Raw genomic sequence first — 23,448 nt, forward strand, 5'->3', positions numbered from 1 at the left:
ATTTGTTAACTTAGTTCTTATATATTTGCACAACATTATTGATTTTCCCCCCTCTTTTCTAAGTATTGACTATTAAAAAAATCATGTTGTTTTTACCACCCGGATACGACCCCCCGGGGGGCACCTCGAAATGAGGATGAGATGCTTCCGGCATGGTGGTTGGATCTCGCACCCTGGAGGGTACACTAATAGGTGGGGGATCTGACTCCTCCCATCGATGACGGGACGTGCTTCCTTCGGGGAGGGTTGTACCGTGGCCGGTGATGGCCCTTAGGACTCATCCACAGTTCCGGCCAATGTTGCTGTTGCGGCGGTCCGGTCATTCAGTTTTTATGGTTTAAATCCGTGTGCCTTCGTAGCGGGTCGGAGAGTTAGATGGCTGACTTACCACCTGGATACTCGACTCTAATCAATGTATTATGAGCCTAAACGTAATTAGAGTAAATTGGAACGTAGGGGTAATGTTACTTCCATTAATTGATATAAACATAAAATCTTCTTCTTAAGCACTGAATTATTTGAGTAAAGAGTAACTTATTCTTTCATTGTATCTATATGAATATTAATCAATTATTTTAATGTTTATTTGGCCTTTTTTAACTGTTCTGGTAATAGACATATACTTTGAAACTATAAATGATCGCACAAAATATTATGTTGAAGACAACTTCTGAATCGCAGTGTATTAATATTATAAACATAAAATTTTCTTTTTAAATACGGAATTATTTGAGCAAGGTGTAATTTACTCTTTCTTCACACCTATATACATATTAATAAATTATTTCAATTTTTACGTGACTTTTTTTACTGTACTGCTGGTAGATACACTCTTTCAAATTCTAAATGGTGCCATAAAATATTATGTTGAAGGCATTTCCTGAATCATACTGTTTTCTTCTAATTTCACCACTCTCTAGTGTGGAGATTTCACATATAGCATCAGATTTCTTTTGCATAGGAACCGATGATTTTATTATTTAGTTGGTATTAGTTATAAAGCCAGCGATGCCATGTTTCCAAACTGACATTCGTTTACGTGTTAATAAATGAAATTTATAAATTAATAGCAGAGTATCATAAACATAAGTTTGCTTTTGATGGCTTATAATCATGACAATACAATAATTAAAATAAGTAATTAAATTAAGACTCTTTTAATCCAAATTAAAACTGAAGGCAAGAGGGATATGATGTATTCCTAGCAAAAAAGATGACAGGAGTACGAAAAAAGTAGATGGACAAAAAAATCTTCTTTTATAATGTCGGTCACAAAAGGATCCATAAAATTTTTTACTTTAATCAAATTCTGACATATCACGGGGCTTTTAAGGCCCATAAAGCCAGTTTCAAGACATTAAGTATTTCTGTGGAAAAACGAGTCAGTTGCTTTTGATGGTTTATAATCATAACAATACAATAATTAAAATAAGTAATTAAATTAAGACTCTTTTAATCCAAATTAAAACTGAAGGCAAGAGGGATATGATGTATTTCTAGCAAAAAATATGGCAGAAGTATGAAAAAAGCAGATGAACAAAAAAAACTTCTTTGATAATGTTGGTTCCAAAAGATTAATGCAATTTTTTACTTTAACCAAATTCTGGTAGATCATGGTGATTTTTAAGGCCCATCAAGCCAGTTCCAGGATATTAAGTATTTTTGTGGAAAAATGATCCATCACGATTTCATGCATTATGAAAGAATGTAAACTTTGTAATAATCAATGTGCAAAATGCCCTGCTGGCTAGATGGAAATAGAATTAAAAACCTCAATGAAGGGTTGTCAGAAACACCATTCTGATTGTTGAGAAACTATTAACTAAAGGACTGGAAAATTATTAGTCATCAATAACTAGCATACATACATTTTTTTAATGTTCTGTATTAGTTTATGTTTATCATTTTATTATTTCTTCCATTTTTTTATTAATTTATTCCATTTCTATTGTTTTATTCTTTCCATTTATTAAATATATTTTTATATTTTTTCTTATTGTTCATTTTTACTGTTTATTATCCACTGTTTGATTCTATTGTTCGGTAATCCAAAGGAGTTTAAAATAAACTAGCCGGTCGCCAGTTCTCAATTGTGCCTTTTGGCAGCCTAATATCTTATTAATGTATTCCAGCAGGATGAGTTGTTTCAGAGCGGGCCATTCCCCCCCCCCTCCCCCGTTTGGCTTCAACTTGGGCAGGGTTAGGATTTTTATACCACCGAATGTGTATTCCATGAAATGTAACTTCCATTATCCAAAGTATGTTTGCACTATATTGCTAATTTTATATCTAATGTGCAATACACCGATTATAATGTGTCAATAGGAGTTAAAGTACACATACGCGCGCATTTGCTCTTTTATTACTTAAAATATTATCACCTTCATTTTTATATTAAGATTTAACTGCAAGTTAATTTATTACCAAATTTATTCTACTTCATACTTTAAGTTTTATTCGAAGAAAATATTTTTGAGCTGGAAAAATTTTCAATTTTATTCAGTTTCAATTTTAATGCCGATATTCATATCCTTGGTTATGAACAGAAATGCGAATATGAATTTTGAGAATATTTTCTGTTTGATATAATCTTTTAAGGAAACATTCTTTTTTGTATTTTTAAGGAATTCAGAATCTTATAAAAAAATAAGTATAATATGAAAACGAAATGTCTCCCAACTTTCTTGAAATACGTAGCTTTCCTTTGGAACTTTGCCATGAATGGATATAATATTCTTTAAAAACAGTTCATTCTAAATTGAATATTACTTTTATGAACTTTTTTCATGAAGGCTTCTTCCATTATGCGTGATTTTAAACAAGTAAAATAATTCGAAAAAATTTCATGGTGAAAGATTTTGATAGAACCGTTATGAGATTAAGTTCTTAAAACTAATATTTGCAGATACAATTAACTCTTAAGTTTTTAAGAATTTATGAACCTCAATAAAATGCTATAAAACATTTCTAAATGAGTAGATTGCTTATTATCTAGTTCAAAAATTGCAGAAAATATTGAGAAATTTCTATACTAAATTTGAATATATATATATATATATATATATATATATATATATATATATATATATATATATATATATATATATATATATATATATATATATATATATATATATATATATATACACATTAGATTTTAACTTATAAGGGTTTTCGTAACAAAATTCTATCAAAGATTCGAATTTAGGAAAATAGCATCCAAAGATGTAAAATAGCATTGAAATGTAAGTAATTTCAAATATTCAAATGCATTTTTAACTGAGTAAATTGCTTATTCTCTAATTCAAGAACTGCAGAACATATTGAAAAATTACTATACAAAATTTGAAAAAAAAAAGCAATATATTTTAATTTATGAGGTTATTTGTAACAAAATTCTATCAAAGATTTGAATTTGAGAAAATAGCATCTAAAGATGTAAAATAGCATTGAAATGTAAGTAAATTCAAATATAAAAATCAGTGCAACTATCCAAAAATTAGATTTAGATACGAAATTCTAAAAGTTTTTATAAAGAAACCTATTCAAGCATTAAGAATATTAAATAATAAAATTTAAGAATATTAATTTATTAACATTAATTAATATTCATTTATTCCATTAATAATAATTCCATTTATCATTTAATGTTTAATATTCTTAATGTTAATTTTATTAATTAAAAATATTAATATAATTAGTATTCAGAATATTCAATAATAAAATTAAATAATAAAATTTCGACTTTTCAACGTAGTCACCTATAAAAATTTTAGCACTAACAAAATTTTAGGATTTTGCATTTCCATAGTTGACAAATATGCAACAATTCACAATTCCATAATGTATCAATTTCCATACTGTACAAATAAAGAATTATAATTCCATATGTACAAAATTCCATAATTTTTAATTTCCATAATGCACAAATATACAAAAATTTGCAATTCCATAATGCACAAATATGCAAAAATTTGCAATTCCATAATGCACAAATATGCAAAAATTTGCAATTCCATAATGTTTAATTTCCATAATGTACAAATATGCAAAAATTTGCAGTTTCGTAATGTTTAGTTCCATAATGCACAAATATGCAAAAATTTGCAATTCCATAATCTACCAATTTTCATCCTGTACAAATAAAGAATTACATTTCCATGTATACAAAATTCCGTAATGCACAAATATGCAAAGATTCACAAATAAATTATCAAGCAATCATACTGGCAAATAAAATTTAATTGCTCAGCAATTTTTTTAAAAATTCATTTTTAGATTTTTATACTATTAATGCGCAGAGTGAATTTTTAAACTACAAAAAGAATATTCTGAAATTTTTTATTAAAATTAATTTCTGATTTTAAAGAATTGTACTTACAAAAGCTGCCTTCTTTTCTAACAGAACAAGGCATACTGCTAAATTCCCTTCAATAAAATGGAGAATATAAATGATGTGACATTTAATCAATTAAGTACACATTGAAATGAGTTTTTGAAATGTGATTTCTCCATGCAAAACTACATCGAAAGTAATTAACAGAATTCATTGCTTTGAATTACACTCAGACGCGAAGTACCTTTTGGAGAGCTCCATGACGACTTCCAAAGGACCAATTTTGTGCGGAAAATTCCTAAATGGAAGTAAAATTTAATTAGCTTTCAAAGACTTTAAGCGCATGAGTGCTTTTGCGATATATTTTGGGCCCATCTTTGACGTGAAATTGGATTCTTCTCCTCCATCTCACAATGCGATTCCACTTCAATAATTCAGCGATAATTTTATTCTTCATTTAATTCGTAGGTGGTGAAATAGTTCTCATTCAATTATAGCAAACAAGTATTGACGATAATTGTCCTTCATTCATGATTTACTGCCTTGCTTCAGGGGAAGGTTCGAAGCGTGCTGATATTTTCCACATTTTTCTTTGCTTTTTACTTATGGTTTGTTTCCTCAGTATTTGGATGACACAGCAGAAGGAGTTCACATTTATTTAAAATGATTATCCGTACACCATTTGTTTGGTGCATTTTCTCGAATGTAGCTCGTATGGCAACTGAATAAATCATTCAACCAAATCAAATGATGGAGAAATAGAAATTTTTATTTTGTGGTATACGAAGTACCTGAAGAGAAAGTAGATCTACGAAAAAAGTTTATTTCGGGATTTTGATTATTTCTCAAATGACTGAACTCTCAAAGATTCCAAAAAGCCCCATTGCTAATTATTACTCAACACGACAATTAATTTCGGTTAACGGATTATAAACCAAAATGGCAGATATCTATAAAATTTTTATTAAATCCATCAAAGGTTTATGCGTTGTCAGTTCGTTCATCCAGTTCAATATACAGAAATCTCCTGACTGTCTTCAGATGAATCAAAGTGTTTGCTAAATGTCTATTTAGTGTGTGTTTGTGCTCACCAAGTGCATTGTTTCCGTATACCACTTATATGAGAAAGAAAAAGCAGTTTTTTTAAAAATATCTTCCAGTTTTTTTTTCTGGTTAGCGTGGCAACACTGATCAAATGGAAAGAACATTTAGTTTCCGATGCCATAACCCTCCTACTCTTTATCCCTCCAGTCAGTGAAGCACGCTCAATATTACATTACTAGCTAGCAAGTGCCATTCATTACAAAACACTTGATCGAATTAACGCGTGTTGCTCCCATCACTGTCTTAGTTCTGATTAATTGCTCTTTATGTATTTGTATGCACTCTACGAATCCTGATGCGGCTTCACGAAAGCTCAAAGTGCTCCGCCCGAATATTATTAGAATAAATTCTAATTGAAAATGATTGTGTAGTGATGGGACAAATTGCGAGGTGTCAAATAAACATGCCTTTCCCAAATATAGAGTAAATTATGTATGATGGCATTAGGGGAACACATGTAAATTTGCCTTCAACATTAGAATGGAACAGTTAATATTCAGAAGATCTTAACTTACATCTTTTAAAATGCAGTTATTTTAGCTTGATTATGCTTTTTAGGCAGGCATTTTTTCTGGAAACTGCGTGATGATACAAAATCGTTGAAGAAAGAATGTAATATCTGCTATAATCTAATAAACAGAAATAATGAATAAGTGACTATTAGTGTGACTATTTGAATAGCTTGCCATATTTTGTTATTTTTATTCATCGTCTCTTACTATATAATTTTGATTAATTAACTCGTATTTGTCTTTTTTAAGGTATCCAACAAGATTCAGAGACGAATTTTTTTTAAAAAAATTATACATAAACATTTTTTACTGTACCAGATATCTAAAACATGCTTGAAAGGTTACTATTATAAGAAAAAATACATTCATTGGCTTTAGTGTTTGTAAAAAAAACTGCTTATTTAACGAATCTAGCAAAATTTTCAATGTTATAAAAAGCAGAGTAAGTTAAAAAATAATGGAAATATTTAATTTTCGTTTGACCTATATATAGCTCAAACTGCATAAAATGTAATAGATCATAAAATAAAAATAATTTTAATAAATAAAAATTTTATGAGTATAGAAAGTTTTCGTTAATGATTTTTTTTTTGTCAAAATTTATCTAGGTTTTGAAATTAAAGTGTGTGTGTGTGTGCAAAACATGTCTAAATGAAGCTATCTTAACCCTTTCTAGGGCAGTGGGAAGTATGCTTCCCACCAAATTTATCAATCTTTGTATGAAATTATGTAGGTTGGCATAAGTTCTGACAATTTTTTTAGTAAGTCAGAAACTTAGATGTTTCAGTTCTTTATCTCAGACAAAATGATGAGTCTTGATTTGTTACTTAATTATTAATTAACCAAATTAATTAACTAATTAAATTAAATTTATCTAATAAGCTAAAAGAAACCCTTTTCTTATTCTAATTTCAAGCCTAAATATATTTTAACATAATATGACTAGAAAAAAATGGCTCTTTAAAGGGTTAAAATCCGTGGTCTATCATATCCTCAAAGTTTTTGGATTCATGCATACCAAATTTCATGAAATTTTAATGAATAGATTTTGAGATATCATGCATTTCGTGAATGAAATACAATAAAATATTCATTCTTCAAAAAATGCGTTTATATATAAGACTTATAAATTAGTTCATCCAAATGTGCTGGAAACAAATTTAATTTTCACGCTTTTTTAACAGAAATGCCAAAAATAAGCAAACTGCGGCTGAGTAGATAGTATATTAACATCAACATATCAAATATTATTTTGGAGAATTTTACTGTAAAAATAAAATAAATTACTCATTTTTCGGTTAAAAATACCATTATTTCCGATTCTATTTTTATTTGTTGTGTATAATTTAAACTACTGCATCTATAGATCTATCTTATTTATATTAAAAACAAAGTCTGTTTTAGAATCTACGAAGTTTAGATTTTATTTTAAGATCATAAAAAGAATCTTTACAACCTAGTCGGATACGTTAAAGCTTTCAGGATGTTTTATTTGAAGGATTTTATTTACTAGCTGCTTTTGGCGATCAATTGGTTACCTTTCCCTGCCTATTATATATTATTCACATATATAAAGCATTAACGTACGTGGCACAGAGATTACACTTATTACTTATTGCCAAACGGCAACAATCAAATAAAAACAAATCATCATACGAACTTCAGACTCCGTGATTCAACGTTTTTAACCTGCACTGAATGCAACGCTTCGTTTAGATAATTAATATAGCTTCGAAATAGAAATATTCTGGAAATGGTTCGCTTTGTTGCCAAAAAGTAAACATTCAGTCAGAGAAAATAAAATATAAAAGAAATTTAAAAAAAAAGGCTTCAAACAGAAAGTCTAAGCGAGAACAAAAATAGACCAAACAATCGCCAGATAAGTAATCAGTATGACATTCCTACAAAAATATATGTTCATTTTTTTACGAAAAAATTATTTTCCAAAAATTTCTTTGTAAGAGTGAAAAAAAATTACTTTTGCGATTATGTCAATTTCAATTCCGCACAATTTTTTCTTTAATTTTAATAATATTTTTAATTCAATTCGATACAATGTTTTTAAATGCTGCAATTGAATTTAAACTCATTCATTCAAAATTTTTAACAGCGTATTTATACCAGTAGAATTTGCGGTTCTGCTTTTATGACGTAATATTTGCATTTTTTAATTTGCAGTAAACTTATTCAACAAAATTCACATTTTTCTCTTATCAAATAACAAGACGAAATGTTTTTAATGCATTCCATATTAATCATTTAACAGCTGAAAAAGTCGATAATCTGAGCGAACAAGCTGATCGCCAAAGGCGGCTAGTTAATATGAAATGCATTTATTTAAAATTTCACAATGTCAGTTATTAAGACTGAAAAGCAATTATTCTACTACGAATCACTGCGTAAGCAAATTAAAAAAAATACAGACACTATGAGGTAAAGTCGCAGAAAAAAACTGTACTTGTCAAAAAGTTTAAATAATTATTAAGTTAAATAACAATAAAGTTTAAATCAATTTTAATTCCGTTACAGCGATACACACGATTTGATAGTTTGATAGTACAATGAAATTAGATTGAATTTCATCATAACGATTAAAACATTGTTACATAATATGCATTACATTAAATTTTAATAATTTATTTAATAATTTGTGAAAGGATATATGGAAATGAAATTGGTGCAATGAAAAAGAAGTTTTTTTAAAGTTTTAAGATAGTAGAAAAATTATTTATATAAATTAATAGATTCAATAAATTATTTATACATTAAAATATTCAAAATAATTTAAAACAAGCATGAATTTTAATTAGTATTTTTAATTACTTTTTGCGTTATAAAATACAGGTAGTAATCTTTTTACTGTCTTGGAAGATTATATGAACCAAACTTTATCATAATATGACAAAATATTTCTGATAAAATTATATATAACTAACTCACTTCTTAATTAAATAATCTGACAAATATAATTATATATTTATATAAAAGACATATAAATATACATTCTATTTTTATAAAGAAACTTGAATATTCTTTCTAATCTTCTCTGACATAATTTCTATGATAATCGTTCACTCTATAAAAAAAAGTAAATTCACTGTGTAATCGTTCAATGTGAGAGATTCTCGATTTAACATAATAAGTCTCATTTGCTGGAATGTCTTTCCTTCAATTATGCGATATAAAACTCAAGAAATGTGCGATAAAACAAAATACAATTACTACGATATTTGAGACATGGGGCTTAAATATTTAAATCACAAGATCATGAGTAAGTGGGCTTAAAATTGGCTCATCATTATTTTCATTGTTGAAAGATGGAATATTAAGTTAAAAATGAGATTTCTCTCGTGAGAATATAATGGTTTTTCCATAGAGATTTTTCTGACTCGCTATATTCTTATATTATTATATTCTGATATTGTTAGGTTGACATTCGATCTATGAGCGAGTGAATTTATAAGTATAATTAAATCTGAAAAATTATTAAATTACAATGCTTCAGACTACAGATTTAAATTTTAATCTTTTTATAAGAAGAAAGCAAAATTTGCAAAAGTATGTAAAATTATATTTCATTTTCTGTATTTGATAAATATCCAGTTAATTCAACAATACAAGAACTGAATTTTAAAAAAAAATTTCATCGGGATTTAGAAAAGATAGTATTCAATAGCTTCTATAAGGAATTTTGATGCACTCTATGGGTTAAAGTTATACATTTGTACGGAAGAAGTAAGTAAAATAGAAGTAAAAGTCCGAGGGTTAGAATATAATTAAAGTGATGACAACAAAACGAGGTTAGCTAGATATATAAATATCAACACACAGATTCAACGCTCATTGCGTAGATATCTATCAAATTTTGAGCCAAATGGAATAATGGGATGTCTGTCTGTCTTTTCGGAAGCATGTAAACACGGTAACTGAAAAACGCAATGACTTAAATTTATTAAATTTGGTGCATAATTTTATGACTGCAAGTGTAGTTTTGTGTCTATCTTTTGTCTCAATCGGTTGGGAAAATGAGTCTATACCACGAACTCGATTTTGGGATTTATTGCCAAAAACACTCGCTAAGGATGACTCGATAGATTCAATAAAAATACAAAATTCATGCCAAAGGTGAATATTTCGCAATTATTGTACGCCACTGCCATGCAAGGCGTTCTCTAGGAAAACACCTTTATTAGAGAGTTTCTGAGAAAGTTCTGGAAATATCATTCTCATTACTTTTACCTAATTTTTTTTCTTGATTTTCATAATACACAACTGTTTCAAACTACTGTTACCGTTAAGACCCACTGTTTCGTACTACTGTATTCATTATATTATAAGATCTACTGATAGATACTGTTACGCTGCTACATATATTGCTGACCTACAGATATTGTTTTAACAATCTGATCTTTAGGAGATATTTTAATTCAAAAGAGAACATGCGAGAGACAAAAATAACATGTTAAAGTAGCCGACTACGTTCGAAGCAATATTTTTGAAAAACTGGATTTTTTAAAAACTATTTATGGTTTTTATTTGTCAATTAAAAACACTATATATACAAAAAAATTATTTGGAAATATAATATATTTTGAGAAATAGGAAAATTTGTGGTAAATTTTAATGAAATTTAACCTAAACAGTTAACACTCTACACAAAATTGTAATGCAGCTATCCTATTTTTCTTTGTACACAAGTTATAGAATATAATGATGAATGAAATGAACCAAAATCTAAGAAACATTTTAAGATGCAAAGAAATTATGGGTAAAAATGTACGTATATATACATTTTTTCCATAAGTTTACAACTTAATTTTTCTAAAAACACCTATAAATGAAAAAGTGTTTCACCAACAATAAAACTTTTGGTTCATTTCATTGCCCACAGTATTAAAAACACACGCTGAAATTTTTATGTAAATACCTCTATTAGTTTTTGAGATATCATGTTAACGGTGGAAAATTTTTATAAAAATTAAAGTTTAAGAAAATTGAAGTTAAAGAAATATTTTAGCTAAAAAATTGTTTAAAATTATCCTGGATGATAGATCAGACCTTCCTTTTCCTAGAAAATATTATTTTGGAAAGAGGAAAGCCTGAACTACAAGAAATAATAATAAAAGAAGAATTCGCCAATGTGGTCGAAAATCAGTGTTTCTACGTAGTCGGACCCCTTAAGTAAAGAAAGCAAGATAATAGCTGTGTAAATAAAGGAATTGTTGCTACCAATTCGAAATTAGTTTCCTAAAAACTAAAACTAAAAAGACAGCTGAAACTTCCATGAAAAAGCAGTGCAATTCCTACATGTTATAAAATTTATTTTGACCCTCCATCAGAAAACTAAGAATGTTGCAAATGCTACACATGATGGCACAAGGAATGTTCAATTTCAGAAGTAACTGTTTGTTTTTCATTTTTATATTAAAGCGTTCATAAAATTAAGTTCTATTACTCATGCTATTAGTATTATCATTGTTAATAATATCGTAGTATTATCATAGTTATATTAATTTACTATGAGCTAAAGTATTAATCTCAATATTTGTTTTATTAAATGTTATTCAATAAATAGTACAAGAAAATCTTAATTAATTGGTGTAATATCTTATATCTTCAAAAGTGTTAAAATCTATTTAACCTTCATCGCTATTATCATTTTGACACAAAGTTGAAATTTTGTTTTCCCAGTCCATAGCAACATACACCCATACTCTTATATATATTTTTAAAATGCAAAATAATATTAATTATATGAAAAACATTGTCTAATTAAGCACAATACAAAAAAGCCCATTCAAATAATCTGAATACAAGTAACTTACCCCTGAAAAAGATTTTATTAAAAATGGTTAAATGTGAATTGAGTTATCTTGACCATTAAAGAATCGTTTGAAGCTAGATTTTTCAAGGAAAAGTTGACAAAATATATTAATATAAGACTTCGATGTAAATGATATAAATTTTTATACTGCTATGTAAGTAATTTGGTTTTTCCCGAAGAAAAAAGTATACCATTTTTCTCCAGACATTGGCAAGAAATGAAGAAAATTTTGATTCTTTTAAAATCTAGAAATTGTTTAGTCTCTTATTTTTATAATCTCCCCTTTTACTACGCGATTTTGCCTTTAAAATTAATTATTTAAATCTCCTTGTAATTATTGTATTTGCTAGACCTTATATTAGAAAAATTCTCCAGGATTTTTTAAATAATCGTGCGTTTTTTTTTAAGAATAATTATCGCCTTTAAAAAATTTCTAAGCTCATCTGATTATAAAATATATTAACTTTAAAAGAAATTGATTGAGAATTACCTTGAAAAATATATTAGGTTTTTCTTTGGAATAATTACTCAGTTTTTCTGCTTAAATGAAGCATTTTTTTTTTAATTACCAGCGATATAATTATAGAATTACTTTATCTTATGGAATTAAAGGAAAATTATTCAAAGTATGAAATTTTCTAATTAAACTATATATAATTTTATACATAATTATTTTATAAATAATTTATATAAATCATTTTCTCAAGGGAACTGCTTTAAACGCCTAAAGAGATGTGAAGTCAATATTTTTTATCTAAAATATTAGTAATTAAGAAAATTAATTACTAAAAAGTAATAAAAATAGAGGCTAGTAACGATATTGTATTATAAATATATTAAAATAAAAATATTAAATATATTAAAATAAAAATATTGAATATACCGTGATGCAATAAATATTGCAGTTCTCTTTTAAACTTCAAATACGGTTATATTCATTTATTAGTTCCGTCTTTAAAAAATTATGCTTGAATTTCAATATAAGGTATGCATGAATACATCATTAAAAATTAATAAAACACAATATATTGACAGGATAATGTTTATAGGCTAGCATAGTATCTATAAAATGCATCTTGCGAATTTGATGATGCAACTTAGCGATGATCCAGTTCTGTTCAGTTATATTAATCTCCTATTTTAAAGCAACAGTAGGGCTATTTTGGGACGGACTTCGCAATTTTGAACCTTGATCAGATGGTGAGGACGACACCTGAGCTGGCCCCTCCTCTCCAAACTTCCACAACACATCAGCGGGAGGGCAGTTATGTGTTGGATCTGTAATTAAAAAAGTTCTCCTTCAGTTATTTCTTGGAAAAGTGTGTCTCAATAAATTTTTTTTCAGATTTTAATTAGAATTGTAATCAAATATTAACCGAAAAATCAATATGTTTAGAGCCTATAATCGCACTAAATCCACTTTCTTTTTTACCCCTTTAAAATAGAAAAAAACACACAATTATTTAGTGATTTCCATTTGATTTTTTAGAATTTTTTTATATAATTTAATTAGATATTTAAAAATATATTTAAGTATATTTATAGTAATACTTTATATTGATTCGTATTTTCCGATTATGCATGCGCGCCTTGCAATGTAATTGAGTTTGGTTGCATATATAAGAGAAAATTTTAAACACAAACCTACCTAAAGCATATTATTCTACGTTGCTTCCATCTAGTGCGAATATCCTTAAAAGAATTTTTCTGAGATTCTCACAAAATCCAGGCTAAAAACAAAATTTCACCGCTCATAAGTCTGCATAGCCTGTTATATTTAAACTATGTTTTTGTTCATTCTTATCTTGGAAATTTATCAGCTGAAATGCCTTTTAAATTTATTTATCTAACCTCAAAGCAGGGCAAAAATAACAACACGCAGCAGCTTTGAAATACTATGTTTACAAAAGAGATTAAACTTCTCCACGGAACAAGGAAAACAAAAACTGGTAGTAGATTAGCAACCGTTTCCTGCATTTGTCTGACTACATCATTCCTAACAAGCGGATTCCTAAAAAGAAACCTTATTCTTACATAAGCCAAATCTAAAGTATTGAAATGATTCCATTTCATATAATTTACTTCCATTTTCCTAAAATAAATACATTTATCCTTAAGATTTTGATTACTTTTGGAATAGCAGTTATGATGTGAATGATCAGTGATGATGATCAATGATGATGTGAATTTCGTGTCAGCAAAATTTAGCGTTTTTGGTACCCTTTGAATATTTAATAAAGTGTTAAAACAACCCAAGATGTAAGCAAAACTTGTGCTGTGTATAGCGAAGTATATAATTCCACGTCAAATTATCACATAAGCTTTAAAAAATTCAAATAAAACTGCATATTTTCAGTACCTTTGCGAACTTATTAATTCATACTGCTAAATTTATTGTTTTTGAAAATTTTCTTTGGTTCAATTTAATATGACATTGATACCAACCAGATAAATCTATTAGATTTATATTTATATTAATAATATTTTAGAGCTTCGCAATGGTAAATTTGGGAAAGATCTGCCAAAATTTTATCTGCATCAAAATTTGGGAGGATTTTGAATTATGATCAGACTGCAGAAACGATCTTGAACTGTCAGGCTTTACCAAGAATTTGGTACTACTTCAGCGGGTAAATGCCTTACTATGAAGTGCATAAAATATCTAAGTCTATTACAAGACGGATCGTTGTTTATTCGATATCAAAAACTTTATTCTTTGGATTAAAAGTAAAAATTTTCCAGCCATAAGACTGCAGCCTCTTAACTGATAAGAATTCTAAATAGTTAAATAATCATCAGTGGATGGAGAAGGGGTTTTGCTATTCCTTCCTCCGCATTAAAGAACAAAATAAGAATCTTGCATACATTTAATAAATTAAGTGTGGATGGGATCTATCAGGTATATTCAGGGCAATCACCGTACTTTATTTGAACGGACATTTTGGACAATTGAGTGTTGAAAGAATTAATGGCATTACGTTTTACACATATATTAGCATTTCTGTAATATTATTAATATATCTATTCATGTGACCAAGTTCTAAGACTCCTGGCATCCACGATAGATTCATTAAAACCTAAGTTAGCATGGTTAGATGATGTAGCAGCAGCTTAGCAGATGGCCTGATGTTTCAATTAGGCGAAAAGTTGTCATATTGATTCTTCTACACACGTTTAACTCATAAGCATTTACTTTTTGATGAAGCGTCATATGCATGTACTTTGTGTCAAGCGCCTTGTGTAGGATTTTAATATTTTAACTACATATCCACTTTTTAAATTTCATTTTCAAAAATTTTCTAAGTCATAGTTTTAGTTTCTTAATGCAAAAGTAGAATTAAATCTCCCATCCTAAAATCTTCAGTTTTTTGCAATCCATTACCTATTTACATGATGTACAATGGATTTTATTGCATATGACTTGCTTTTAAACCCTTTTTAGCCATTTATATCAAAATAAATAATGTAAAAATATTTTAGAATTCTTATTATAATTTTGCGTTTTTGTTTTATTTATGATTTTATCTTATTTTTTTTATATAACTTACTAGATTTGACTCTTGTATTATTAGAAATCAATATCCAATTCCAACTCCTGGTATTCATAAGGAAACATTGCATGCGAAATGTATATTATACAACGAACGCTACAATAATTTATGATCCATAATTATTGCATGATTTCTGAATAACTTATGACTCAATTACCATATTATTCCAGTAAAAATAAGAGAGTCATGCATTAGCAATATCTACATTGTTTTAACACATTTTGTAAATAAATTAGATTTGTTTTTTACACGAAATTTGTCATGCTAAAATTAAAATGTTATTATTCAGTAATTATTTCAAAGAGCCCACTTATTTAAAAGTCATTAGATTATGTTTACAGGTTACTGATAGAAAACAATTAGAGATAATAGCACTTAACTCTACATTATGCAGTTAAAAATATCATTTAGAATTTTAGTTTGTAACACAATATTTATTCAGTTTCAAGCAATGGTGTAGTCGCAAATGAACTAGAATGTTCTGAGTACTGCAATGATAGTACTGCATAATGGAAGGATAAGAAGATATTTAAGAAAAAGAGTGCAATGAGTGATATGAAAGAACTGCATAATATAACTTCGCGATATATATTTTTAACTATTTAAAACTTTGTGTTTGATATTAATTAAATTTTTATACCGAATTTGATGTTCATGGTTTCCACATCAAAATATTTTAAAAGATCTAACTGTGAAAAACATTAAAATTGTCTTTATAGATTTGCATCTGTTCTATTTATTGAGTGCATGATCCGTCTTAATGCAGTCGAGTCCCATGGCATAAAAGCGTCGTTAAACTTTCGTCTAGGCAATCTTTTTATAAACGACTCTTTGTCTTTTGAGATCATATAATTTACTTTCTAACTCCTTATATAAACTGGGTGCACAGATAATAAACTGAATCTTTCTTACTCAACCTTCAATAGTGTGAGAAAATCACGCGATTAAATATGTTACGAAATGAAACAATGAAAACTATTTGACTTTTATTACAACAGTTAAATATATTCTGGAAAATTATACAAATGTTTTAAATATTGCTAAAGTACGGGCAAAATGTTGGTAATTAAAATAAATTTTTATTCCACAAAAAAACAAACCACAGGCTACTCTAACACATTCCTCGCGTACCCAAAGATCAAAAGTTCTAAAAATTCAGAATCCAAGCAAACAATAAATCTAAATTCGGAGCAGAAATAAAGATCGGGTACGCACTTGAGAACTCGCCCAGTGATCAATATTTCAAACGAAGAATGAATGCTCTTGAGAGCGCCTCTATTTATATAGTTTTTGTGAAAGGGCAGATTTGCAGGCGTTGTTTTCTAATAGAAGTATCGCTTATATATACTTTTTAAATTTTCGGAAAAATTCAACAGTTTTGCAATCAACTCCAGCAATTTCATCTGACACGACAATTATTCAGCGTCTGTTTAGTGTGTATATATCTTTGTTTGTAAAATTGATTTTTGGAATGAAATATGGATAACATAAGTTTATTTAGCATTTGAATTCTTAATCATTGATAAATTCAATTAAGTAGGAACACTTGTATTTTTTCAAAGTAAATAAACAAGAATTATTACATAAGGCAAAAAAAAAAATGTTTCTTCAACAGAAGAAAACTTTTTAAAACTAAGTCAATGTGTTATTGATCGTAATAACAACAAAAATAAAAGAAATGGAACACGTTTGGCTGATGAAATCAGGCATCGAATGTTTAGATAATAATAGTAGATTTCTATCAGATTTTTGACGAAATTCGTCAATGGAAAATTGTCAATCTCTATGTAGGCAAACTATGTTGAGACCGGGATGACTTATACCCTAATATCTAATTAGAAGAAGCTTTGCATATAATATTGAACTAAAAATTCTGACTGGTGTTTGATTTTGATCAATTAGGTGAACCACCGACTTCACACTATTATCTGAAGTATATGTGAACGCTCTGACTTTAAAAAATGCAGCAGATTATATCCTTAGTAAATGAATTTTGCATCAAATTTATAGACTGAACATTTCATCGCAGTCAACTTCTCTTGATGCAAGGTTGCATTAAGTTTATTGCTGTCACCTTCATGTAGACCTCATCAAGTTTTATTTTCAGTTGGCAACTTTGAGTTCATCGAGGCTCATTTGCAATGGAGACAGGTATGTGGGAGCATAGATGCAAATATAGTAGAGCACCGTCTATATGCTTCTCATTTATGCGGCGTTAGCATCCGTTATTTCAGCACAATCTCTATTTATCATAGTAATAATGAATTATTTTGTATATATCAATAACAGGCACAAAATGTCGGTCATGCGCATTGTTCTTCTTCTTCTTCTGCTTTTTTTTTGTCTCGGGCATTTTTTGAAAGTTGAAAACTTTTATAAGATCCTAACTATTTATAATTGACAATTTAATATATGGCAAATTATGCGATGTTAATTGAAGCGATGATGAGAAAAAAAATGTGATGAATTTATTCCATTTTACTTTAATGGGGCATAAAAAAATATCAAACTCGTGTTTCTTTCATTAAAACTTTAGTGAAAATTCCTTTCATTTAATTCATAATATTGTATTTAATACTGAAATGTAATCAGTAAATTAGAAGGCATTTAAAAAAAGTTTTAAATTAAATTCCATCTCTTATGAAATAAGTACATGGAAGTTAATTCAGAAAAGCAATAAATATATAACTTCTAAAAACCTTTATGTTAAGTAGATAAGTTTAAAATTTAACTTTTGTTTTTAATTATATTTAGTAATAAATTAGAGCTATAGTATATTAAAATTTATTATCTTAAATTAATTTGCATTTGCAATAATAAATTTCCAATAGACAAAGTAGTTTATTAAAATTGCGCTTAATAACCATGTTTTGCGTCCGATTTATTTTTTAGTTATAAATTTCGTCAATTTTCCACCAAGATTAGAATATTAGGATGAGTTAAAAGTCACTAACTTCTAAAACTTTTAGATAATAAATTGCAGTTGCGAAGAAACTTTGACTTTTCCACCGCAGTATTTGAAGGTGACACAAAAGATGAAATATTAAGTTGGAAAAGTTTCTAATATCGTTGCTTATTTTTAGAAGTGAATTATTTATTTATTGCAAAAGTGTCGAGATAAATAAAAAAGAAATGGGGGCCGCAGCAGTAAATGGGAAAAAAATAATGTAAAGAAAAGGTTTCAAACTATTTGTCATTCTCGCTTCTCCGCTTTTCCCGAAATTCCAACATGAGCGAAGTCTGGTATGACGTCATGAGTCACGTGACTACAATTCCGTCACTGCCAAGCGCGGGGAATGGTGGTCTTTCAGAATACCGTTTACTTCGCTCCGTGGAAGATGTGCGAAGAGTTGTTCTTTGTGAGTTTCTTTAACAGTTACAGTTCTGTGCTAAATCAAATGTTTTAAAACTGAGAAAAAGAATTTTTTTCTGTAAGTAAATACATTTTTCTCATGTTATTTATTTTTATTTGCAAACACTTTTTGATGGTCAGTATTTTGATTTTTCCAAACATCTAAGGCTTGAGTTTCTTAAAACTTAAAGACTCTTTAAAGAAAATATAGAAATTTTTTATATTCAAACTATACTTTAAAACATCAATTCATGTAATTGTGTAATATTATCGGAACTTAGAAAGTGTTTTTTTTAAATCATAATTTGAGATTTTTTAAAAATAATAATAAATAATGCGGGAGCATAGATTTTTGCAATTTAGATAAAAATAATATTTTATACTTTTACTTTAAAAATACTGAATTTAATTTTCGTTTAAATTACAGAAACATTGAAAAGATTGAATATAGATATAATAATAGTAGAATTAATTTAATGAGTTAAAACTTTCGAATTTTAAAGGAAAAGTGCGAAATTAAATGCTTATATTAAACAACTTAGCATTGAAGATAATATTTATATAGATAACAACAGCAAAATTAGCGAAAGGTTGGAAAAAATAAATTTAACTTATCATTAAATTTCGAAAGTATTAAAATGGAACTTCTCAAAATTCAAAACTCCTATGAAAAAAAAAGTTTCTTAAATATTAAGTTATGTCTTTCTATTTCTCTTTCATATTTTAAATCGACGGAAAAATTACTTACTAAATTAAATTATAAGTAAGCAGTATCAGTAATAATTAATAGACTATTCAAAAATGACTATTAAGTAATAAAAGTAAAACATACTTTGATGTTTCGTTTTTTCTTCTAATTTACATGCAAACAAATAGTTTAATATTATTAAAAAAATTTTTAGTGAGACATTTAAAATTAGAATACTTACATGAAAAATTAGTATACTGAAAATTCTTGAATGGATTATTATAATTATTTATTGAAAAAATAGGGACATACTTTTTAAAACAACGAATCTAATTTTTTTTGTGTAAAATATTTATATATGTTATACAAATACAAACGTACAGCTATAAGAGTTTAAAAACAAAATCAACATTAATTAAAACTAATTACTTATATTTCCACTACATTCATTTTAGGGCATAGCATTCAAATTTCAGTTTTCGTTATATTTTAAAAATGTCTTTTACAAAAAATTTCAGAGTAACTTTTGGTAGTCTTTCTTCAGGATAATTCATATCAATAACTTAAGCTTGCTTATTATTTCTTGATCAGATGGTTCAACCATCATTTCCTTGATTATTATTAGATTTGTGAATTCAAGATTTACTCGAAAACTCGATGGTAGCAATTCCACAACAAAAAAACCCCATCTAATGCCATAATTAAAACGACAATGTCTTAAAGAGTAATAAATTAATTATGCCAAAGTATGAAAAATTTAATTTAATATTCATTAAATAAGTGTGGATTATTTTTCGCCTAATATTATGCATATATGTAATAAAATAAATGTGCATATCGTCGGTATGCTTTTAAAGAGAACCCATCAAAAGATAAAGAAAAATGTTAACATATACTTATTATTTAAAATATTATCTGTGCAACAAAAATAAATATATACATGTATCGTTTGTGCGCAATATTCAATGCATAAATATTTATATACATTTTTTTTTCTTTATACAATATTTTTCTTTTTAATTTTCTTACAACAAATCGAAAGCATAACACTAATCAAAATACTTCGATCTGCATACATTAATGAAATCTACGTTTCTGATCTTTCTGAGTCCGAATGAAACATCCTTGAAAATATGTCTCTTCATTTTCAGTCAGATGATTGAATTTTAATATATGGCCTTTGCTCCTAATCTAGAGATTCTTACCAAATTTTGAACAAAATCAGTCCAGAGGATGTTTATTTTTCTGTCTGTTCCAATAAAAGTCAACATGATTATTACAGAACACAAGGCGCTAGATGGATAAAATTTGGCACACTATTTTAGAGACTAAATTGCAGTTCCTTAATAATCTTTGAATCATATATTCAATAGATTGACCATCTGTTAATCTATAAACTCGCACGTAAATAAGCTCTATAAAAAGCAACGATTTGGAGAAACGAAATTTAAAGTGTTATTTTGTTACCGAAACCCTATTTCTGTACCACATTTTGGTTTCAATGGGCCGAGAAAATAGCAACCAAATTTCGTACTCGGTTTTCTTTATTATATTACGAAGTACAATGATGGGACGCTCATGAATGGGACTCCGAAAATAAAAGCTTTCGTGGTATTCACGGACTTGCACAACATCTACGTTTATATGTAATAGTTGGAGAGAAAGATAACATTTTTATTAACGAATACGTGAAAAAATTTCGGAGATACTACGTCAACTGCTTCACGTTACAGAAATGACATATTATATTTATTACATTAATTCCTTAGTGAAAAAATTGAAAAGAAAAGCAATTTTTCCTTTATATGCTAATTTTTTTTAATAATGGACTTCTTATAGAACTGTCCGAGAAATTTAACAAACTAATTCATTTGATTATTAGAAAAACTAAATTTTTTTCCTAATATTCTGCATAATCAGGCAGAAGAAATCTTAATGTTTGTTTAAAATATATAATGAAATTCGCCAGATTCCAGAAAAATATTGTTTTAGCTACATTTATAAAAAAAAAATTAATTGATTAAAAATAAAAAAAATAGCAGTTGAAATCTAATATATTTGGTTTTATGTTTTTATATATGATATATTGTTGAAACTACTACTATAAATCTATTAAATTGTTTTACTTTTGTAAAATAATAATCAATCACAAAGATCGCAAATAAATCTTGCGACTGTTAAGAAAAAGTGCGTTGCAAATTCTTAATTGCAAATTATTATATTTTCAGCACATATTTTGAATTCTAAATAAAAGTTCGATTTTGCTTAATTATTCATGGAGTGTTTTTTCGAACAAAACATAGCAGGAAAAATGTCTTCACATAAAGAAAAATTAACAAAATTGGGAAAGAAAATTACAGTTTTCGTGTATATATACAAAAATGATTCTCTAACTAAATATTATCCATAATGCGATAAAAATGCGTTACGTAACTTTAAAATTAGTTTCTATAAATAATTAGAATCCATTTTTGCATTTTTACTAAGAATATTTATATTTACTAGCACGCTTTCAATTTTGCTTCTAAAAACTATTTGTAAAAATTACTTGCATATTTTTGAATCTGAATTAATCCCTTTTTATGTACACTCGTTCAGTTTAATACTTTTTATTTTCTATTCGAAACCTAAAAAGAAAAGTATATACATCGTGAAAAGAATTCGAACCCGGTATTTTTGGCGAATTTCCAAGATTGAAATGAATCTATTATCTGAACTTTCTAATATAAGAATTCGATATTTTAATAAAAGCAAATTATAATTATTTCATAGAAAAAATAATTTTTAGCAAATTATTTATTTCGGGGATATAATGCTAAAAATATCTAAGTCCAAAGAAAAAGAAAAAAAATCTGTTCTTGTTCTTTTTAAATATGTATATAAATGCATCGCATATATACAATACATTCTGCACATGTAATGATATGTCCTGTTAATTTTTTTTTTAAATATATCATTTCAAAGTTAATTGTGCAAGTTAACACATATAATGTCCAAATACAGTTCCAACAAAATTAAAAATAATAATTTCAAATTAAGGTTTAAATTTCTAATAATAAATATGACAGCACATATGATAATAATTATTTGTTAAAAAAATATGAAAACACGTTGATTGGGTCCTTACTGCGTATCTTAGTTGGCTTTCAATTATCAAAATTCTTTATTATTTTGCAAACGATATTTCTGACGAAAGTGATATTAATTTGTTAGTATCCATGTTTATCGATGTGCTAAATAAACTGCTATATATTTAACAACTGGACTGGAAGTACTTATGATTAAATATATTCGATATTTACCTTGATTGGAAATAGTTATGCTTAAATGTCATATTCAAAAATATAATATTGACTTGATATTTTGTGTTTATTTCATACGTTAATGTCTTATTTTATGCGGATGATAGAATTCGTTTGGTGAAAATAGAAATTAATGAATGAAAATTATTTTATCAAAATAATAAAACCCTTAATAAATGAACTGATTATAATAGTTCAATCAGAAAACTTTTCTGCTTAAGAAAAATATAATTTTTTCTTAATTCTTTAATTAAATCTTTCCTAATTTTCTGGTTTGAAAAAAGAATTTTCTAGAATCCTTTTAGAAAATTATGATAACTTACTCAACAAACGAAGTTGAAGAAACGTGCAAAATTGAACTTTTAAAAAGTTACGAAACTACTTTTTTCAGCAGTTTTCATTCACGCACTAAAGTCTCCTTTATTTAAATTTGCGTAGTTACTCCCAGAATCAAAATGGCGACTGACCAAATGCTAACATTATGCCTTCCTTTTTATTATCTTTCTTCCCTTAAATCCTTAAATATAAAATTTTCAGCACAATTTTCCACCTTTCGTTTTGAAATAGAATGAAACTATTTTGACAAACCAGCAAAAGTAAAATTAAAATAAAAAATGTAGTAACAGCGCGCGTAGTAAAAAGAATAAAACTTTAAATCTTATGGCTTTCATCAAATTGCTTCAAAGAGGAAAATTTAGAAAAACTAAATAAATCCTTGCCATAAAAACGTCTTTAAATCTCCATTTCAATGGTTAATAGAAATGAAATTTACACTATTT

General features: G+C 27.4%; 1 protein-coding gene across 1 annotated transcript in view; it reads left to right on the forward strand.

Moving 5' to 3' along the window:
• The first annotated feature begins 18,660 nt into the window (after positions 1-18,660).
• Positions 18,661-23,448, forward strand: part of LOC129972400 (GTP-binding protein REM 2-like) — a 235,983-nt gene continuing 231,195 nt past the window's right edge. The window contains exon 1 of the mRNA XM_056086524.1: positions 18,661-18,758. The gene's annotated coding sequence lies outside the window, so the exon portion shown is untranslated. The remainder of the gene's footprint in view (positions 18,759-23,448) is intronic.

This window comes from Argiope bruennichi, chromosome 6, assembly GCF_947563725.1.
Source record: "Argiope bruennichi chromosome 6, qqArgBrue1.1, whole genome shotgun sequence".
Classification (NCBI taxonomy): Eukaryota; Metazoa; Arthropoda; class Arachnida; order Araneae; family Araneidae; genus Argiope; species Argiope bruennichi.